The sequence below is a fragment of the Triticum urartu genome, chromosome 4A (assembly GCF_056163025.1).
Source record: "Triticum urartu cultivar PI428250 chromosome 4A, HENAU_Tu73, whole genome shotgun sequence".
NCBI classification, from domain to species: domain Eukaryota; kingdom Viridiplantae; phylum Streptophyta; class Magnoliopsida; order Poales; family Poaceae; genus Triticum; species Triticum urartu.
Genome location: NC_141876.1, coordinates 7,216,156 through 7,223,162, shown reverse-complemented (window position 1 = coordinate 7,223,162; position 7,007 = coordinate 7,216,156). Strand labels below are relative to the sequence as shown.

The 7,007-nt window shown below is 54.2% G+C and overlaps 1 pseudogene; it reads left to right on the top strand.

Moving 5' to 3' along the window:
- Positions 1 to 2,613: 2,613 nt before the first annotated feature.
- LOC125553634 (3-ketoacyl-CoA synthase 6 pseudogene) lies at positions 2,614 to 4,005 on the top strand (annotated as a pseudogene).
- The last annotated feature ends 3,002 nt before the right edge of the window (positions 4,006 to 7,007 follow it).

Genomic DNA, 7,007 nt, shown 5'->3' with positions numbered 1-7,007 from the left:
ATGTGGGTGGCAAGGAGAACGCGCTCACCCTCCCGAGGTTGCGGCTCGGATTCCTTCCCCGGAAGCCGCGCCGATTCATAGGGGATCAGCCCTCCTTCGGCTAGGTCGTCGAGGTCTTCTTGGGTGATCGTTGAGCGGATCCAGTCGTCCTGGATCCAGCCCTTCGGCAGGCCGGTTCGCGAGGAGGATCCGCCCCGACTGGTCGCCTTCCCCTTCGACCTCGCCGTCGCCTTCTTTGCCCGCTCTAGAGTTGTCGTCTTCTCCTTCCCCATCGCCGCCAGCGAAACGCGTACGGAGAGGTGGCACTGGGGCGAGAGCAAGCGCGGCGAGGGAGCGTGAAGAGGGGAAGAGATAATGGGGACGCACTGTTCGAAGAGACCCCGGTCCGACGCCTTATATGAGGCCCCTTCCGAGTGGCTAACTGGTAGGCCCGGGCGGCCCTGTCAAATCCCGTAACAATCGCGCGCGCGATACGTGGCGAAAAAGGTGGTGCGGGGATCGAGGCGGTTCCGCTCTATCCCATCCGATTACTGCGGCCTCCCCCATCCCGCGCGCTTCCCAAAATTCGGATCCCGCGAAATCTGCGGGCAGCAGAACAACTTGTTAGACCGAAGATCTCCTCCGCACCGTCACTCGGAGCCTTTCAAGTAAAGAAACTCACTCGATAAAATGCTAAGAATGGATCAAGGCGACTGAAAAGGAAGTTGCTGTCATCATTCAGGTTCATTGATCCGAAACCAGATATGCTCATGGCATGAAAAATGAGTCGGGAAAATTCTCAACTCCTTCCCCACTCAAACCTCGATCCATTCGGGGGCTAATGATGAAGCTATGTACCTAGGGTAGGGTCATGGACCTGTCCAAACTGCCCTACCAAGGACATCTCTAGAAGAAATCACCTTTCAATCGACTTGGAAGTGTTCCACTCGACAGACTCGAAGACACTCGACCAAGAAGCGATCACTCGACCAAGACCAAACCACTCGACGGCTAGGAGACCTAAAGGCACTCCGCACGCTAACGGTCGGTTATTAAGTAGCTTTTATGATCATCATAGCACTTTATTAAGGACGTTACCAGTAACGCCCGACCTTAATGTATTTAAAACCCTGCATAACTGAGGGCCGGAGGGGTCCGACGAACTCTATATAAGCCACCCCCCTCCTCAGTGTAAGGGGTTCGCACCCCTGTAAACCTTACGCGCATAATCCAGTCGACCGCCTCCGGGCTCCGAGACGTAGGGCTATTACTTCCTCCGAGAAGGGCCTGAACTCGTAAACCTCGTGTGCTTACAACTTCTCCATAGCTAAGATCTTGCCTCTCCATACTTACCCCCTTATATTACTGTCAGACTTAGAACCACGACACCGCACTCTCTCCTCTTCACTCCTACGCCCCGCGCGTGCCGGCGCCGGCGAACTGCACCCATGGACGCACGCGCCGGCACTCCTCTCACCACATCCTATAGCGGCGACCCCTCCATCGCTGTCGCCGCCGCCGCAAATCCTAGCATGGGTGGCGTTGGCCTCGCCTCCGCCGGAGCTCCTCCGACCATCAGCCTCGTGCGCGGCCTCTCTCAATGGAGGGATGGGTGCACCTCCGGCCGCCATGGGCGGAAGGTTTTTCGATGTGCCTCCTCACACACATTCCCATGAAGATGCCGTTGAAGATCTTGCCAACACCGTCGGAGCTTCACATGATGCGGTGTGCGATGAGAAGAGAGAGGAAGATTCATCTTCGAAGGCGGAAGAATCGTCTTCCGAAGATGAGGACGAAGACGAGGACGAGGATTGATGTGTCTTTCATTTGTGTCTTGAACTTGGTTTGCATTTTGAACTTGGTTGGATGAACTTGTGGGCATGATTTTGAACTTGTGGGCATGAACTTTTATTCATCAACTTGTTTGTGTGAGATTTTATATGTCATGTTCATTGCATTTTGAATGTTTCAAATTCATTTTGTGTCCAAAATGCCATATATGCAATGCCCCGGCGAGTCGCGCGCGCTGCATTTTTTGCGCGCTGCTGGATTGGCGCGCGTGCTGCATTTTAGTGCGCCTGTTGGAGCCAGCGCTGGCGGCCGCGCAAAACCAGACGAATGACGCGTGGCAAACTAGTTTTTAGCGCGCGGCGCGAAGTGCGGCTGTTGGAGCTGCTCTAGGAACAATATACATAGCCACAGTGGGAGTAAATTCAGCAGTAACATCGAGTCCAACTCAGCAAATTTGCTTATGTGGCAATGAGTTAATGAGGAGAGAGGTAGTTGTAGTAACTTAGCTAGTTACCGTAACATCACATGTCCCAATGCAATATGAGTCTATAACCTAATAAATGAATCTTTGCATGTTACCACAGTTAAGTTACTACCCACTATGAAGATAATAATATAGTCTAGGGATATGTGTATGTTACTAGTGTATGTTACTCTCCATTGTAGCTAGTCTACGCACTATCCAACTTTAACCTAACTAACTGATATCACCAAGAATTTTATAGCTGCCCGGCTGCCTACCAGACACGTGTAAACTGTAGTAAATGCTCGGCAGATAGATGGTGATGATATGGCCGAAGTTTTGGCTTTAAGTTCCCAGCCCCTCATACGGTCAGACCATCATCAGTACCAGCGCGCCGTGGACAATTCCATCCCTATGGTCACCGTGCCCGTCGCCGCTGCCGCCCTTATCGCGATGGAGGAGCTGGCCAGCCGACTCTCTGAGCTCAACCCAGTGCACCTGTTTTTGGCCTGTTTCTTCCCGGCCGCAGCGGCCATGGTCTACCTCATGCTGCGTCCGCGCGCGGTGTACCCCGTTTAACTGCCGCGTCCCCTTCGCCACATTTCTCGAGCACGCCAACCAACATCCCCAGCTCAACGAGCGCAGCATCCGGTTCATGACGAGGTTGATGGAGCGCTCGGGGATCGGTGAGCAGACCTGTCTGGCCCCGGCGCACCACTACGTTGGGACGCACAAATATTGCAGCGTTGACGCCGCCCGCGCAGAGTTCGAGCTTGTGGCTTTCTCAGCCATCGACGACCTGCTCGCCAAGACCGGCATCGCCCCCGACGCCATCGACATACTCATCGTCAACTGCAGCTTGTTCTGTCCCACGCCCTCGTTGGTCGACATGATCATAAACAAGTACAAGCTGCGGAGCGACATCCGTGGCATGCACCTCGCCGGCATGGGATGCAGCGCGGGGATGATCTCCGTGGGGCTCGCGAGGGAACTCCTCCAGGTCGCTCCCCAGGGCGCGCACGCACTGGTCGTCTCGACGGAGACAATCACGCCAAACTACTACCTCGGGGCCGAGCGCGCAATGCTCCTGCCCAACTGCCTCTTCCGCATAGGCGGGGCGGCCGCGCTGCTGTCGACATCGTCGGCAAAGGCCCGGTTCCGCCTGAAGCACGTCGTGCGCACGCTCACCGGCGCTGAGGACAGTTCGTACCAGTGTGTGTTTCAGGAGGAGGACGGAGAGGGCCACCGGGGGATCAACCTCAACAAGGACCTGATGAACATCGCCGGCAACTCGCTCAAGGCCAACATCACCGCAATTGGGCCACTCGTCCTGCCGGCCAGGGAGCAGCTTATGTTCGTCTTCTCCTTCATCGCACGGAAGGTGATCGGCAAGAGAGTGAAGCCGTACATCCCCGACTTCCGCAGGGCGTTTGAGCACTTCTGCATCCACGCCGGTGGCCGCGCGGTCATTGACGAGCTGCAGAAGAGCCTTAGCCTTTCCGACGAGCAGGTGGAGGCATCACGCATGACGCTGCACCGGTTTGGAAACAAGTCGAGTAGCTCGCTTTGGTACGAGCTGGCCTACATCGAGGCCAAGGGCCGCATGCGCAAGGGCGACCGCGTGTGGATGATCGGCTTCGGATCTGGATTCAAGTGCAACAGTGCGGCGTGGGAGTGCATCGAGCCTGCGCGCAACGTCCATGGGCCGTGGGCAACGTCCATCCACAGATATCCGGTGGATGTTCCTGATGTTCTCAAGCATTAACTGCTGGCTATGAGTGCATGTGTAATAAGGGGCTATAAGAGCAGAGATTGCTAATGGAGCTCGACCTTCATGGAGCCCTTAATTTAAAAAATAAATAGGTTGTAAAAAATTCTGAAGAAAAATACACACATACATCATATAGATGTATATACTATTCCCTCCATTTCATAATAAGTGTCATTGTTTAGTTAAATCATGTCCGCAAAGCTTCATGTTGACATACATTTATATGCGAGCTATACAAAAATAACAAAATCATGTACAAACTTAAGTCCAAACTCTAAGTATCAGTCATACGGGGACATATTTGCATCAACTCCGAATTTCACTAGACCTTCAGTTTTCCTAGTAATTCATTCAATTTACATGTAATTTCTACACACCAAAGAGAAAACTGAGTATTTGTGCATTTTGCAACCATAGTAGGTTTTCCACACAAAAATACTACATAAGATGAAAAGAAAACGACACGATAAAGTTAAAAACTAAGATATCAACGACGGCCTCACCCCTGTCGGGCTGCAGGACCCAAGGTACGCCCTTGTGCCAAGTGCGCAGCTTGCAGCCGTGTTCCGTTGCTAGTCTCCTCTGATGCGATGTGCCGCTGGTTGGGTGGCTCCTGTATTCATCCTTGGAACATACTCCTGCCGTAAAGAATTATAAGAGCATTTAGCTCACTATTTCAATGATCTAAACATTCTTTTTTTTTACAAGGAAGTAGTAGTATAATTCATGGCCTGAAAAATGTATTTTTTTTAAGCCTCAAATGACTCACGTTCTGCTCTTCTCATGACTCAATTTTTTCTCCATACATCGATTAACATTTTGACCACCATGGTTCAGTATGGTGCAAAATATATAAAGGCTAGTGATGGGCGCCGGCGCGCCAGCCCAAATTTGGGCCGGTCGTACCAGCATCGTACAATTAAACAATCAGCAGCCGCACGATTCACTTCTTCCTCCCCTCGGACGTCTTCTTATTTTAGAAAAAGTTTTCATGGACGACGACGCACCAGCCTCGAAGCACCTCCCCCATGTCTCACTACCAGAAATTATCTAGTTGCCGACGGCCTCATCTATGCCGACGGCGCCCGTCGGCATAAATGGACATATGCCGACGGCCAAGGGCAGGCCGTAGGCGTAGAATAGCCGTCGGCATATGTGTATCTATGCCGACGGGGGCCGTCGGCATATTACGGCCATCGGGACAGCTCGCGGTACGCCTATGGGGACCGTCGGCATAGAAGAGGCCGTCGGCATAGAAAGGGCCGACCTACCCAATTAGCGGCGACCGTTTGACGGCGTCCAAACTACGCCGACGGGGGATAACGGCGGCCGTCGGCATAACTATGCCGACGGCATAGAATTGCTAACATCACCGATCCGCGCCGTCGACACGTCATCGATCCTTTGACGGCGTCAAAACTACGCCGACGGGGGATAACGGCGGCCGTCGGCATAACTATGCCGTCGGCATAGAATTGCTAACATCACCGATCCGCGCCGTCGACACGTCATCGATCCGAGGGAGGGAGGGCCTGTGGTGTGGCAGAGATATGCCGACGGCATAGCCGTCCGCATAGTCCTAGCCCATGCTATCTGCCACGTCATCAATCGGCGTGCAATGCCATGTCATCGATCCGTGGGATCGTAGCTCCGTGTGCGCAGCTATGCCGACGGCCTTGCCGTCGGCATACCTTTATTTTTTATTTTTAGTTTATATATTTATTATTTTGTGTTTTTTCACAACATAAATGTGCCTTATCTAAACAAAAAACATGCCCCGATGGTATATCGATTGCCCCCCTCACGGACGTCACTGCCGCCGTGTCACGGAGGGGGGAAACGGTCGACATGGAGGGAATCTGGTTAGAGGGGGGATTCGGGGTGGCCTTCGGGGTGTAGCTATGCTACCGAAACATCGCATGGGTCCCGATGCATGTGTGAAAGTGTTCTGGCATGCGTAGACGCCCGTCTTGGGGCTCCATGGTGTGGCCCCCTCCACGGAAGGCAGAGCCGCCGTCACTTGGAGGGGGGAAGGTGCGGGTGCGGTGGAACCGGAGGGAATCTAGTGTTGGGTTGGGTCCAAACCGTGTTCGGGGATGTTGCTATGGGCTGACCTATCGCAACCAGGTGGAAGAGTCCACCGGTCAAAGCCCGCCCGGCGAAAGTCAAAGGGCTAGATCTACTCGTCGACTAGGATTCGGGGTGGCCTTCGGGGTGTAGCTATGCCACCGAAACATCGCACGGGTCCTGATGCATGTGTGAAAGTGTTCTGGCATGCGTAGACGCCCGTCTTGGGGCTCCATGGTGTGGCCCCCTCCACGGAAGGCAGAGCCGCCGTCACTTGGAGGGGGGATGGTGCGGGTGCGGTGGAACCGGAGGGAATCTAATGTTGGGTTGGGTCCAAACCGTGTTCGGGGATGTTGCTATGGGCTGACCTATCGCAACCAGGTGGAAGAGTCCACCGGTCAAAGCCCGTCCGACGAAAGTCAAAGGGCTAGATCTACTGGTCAACTGGGATTCGGGATGGCCTTCGGGGTGTAGCTATGCCACCGAAACATCGCATGGGTCGCGATGCATGTGTGAAAGTGTTCTGGCATGCGTAGACACCCGTCTTGGGGCTCCGTGGTGTGGCCCCCCTCCACGGAAGGCAGAACAGTCGTCAGTTAGAGGGGGGGATGGTGCGGGTGCGGTGGAACCGGAGGGAATCTAGTGTTGGGTTGGGTCCAGACCGTGTTCGGGGATGTTGCTATGGGCTGACCTATCGCAACGAGGTGGAAGAGTCCACCAGTCAAAGCCCGTCCGACGAAAGTCAAAGGCTAGATCTACTGGTCAACTGGGATTCGGGGTGGCCTTCGGGGTATAGCTATGCCACGGAAACATCGCACGGGTCCCGATGCATGTATGAAAGTGTTCTGGCATGCGTAGACGCCCGTCTTGGGGCTCCGTGGTGTGGCCCCCCTCCACGGAAGGCAGAGCAGCCGTCACTTAAAGGGGGGATGGTGC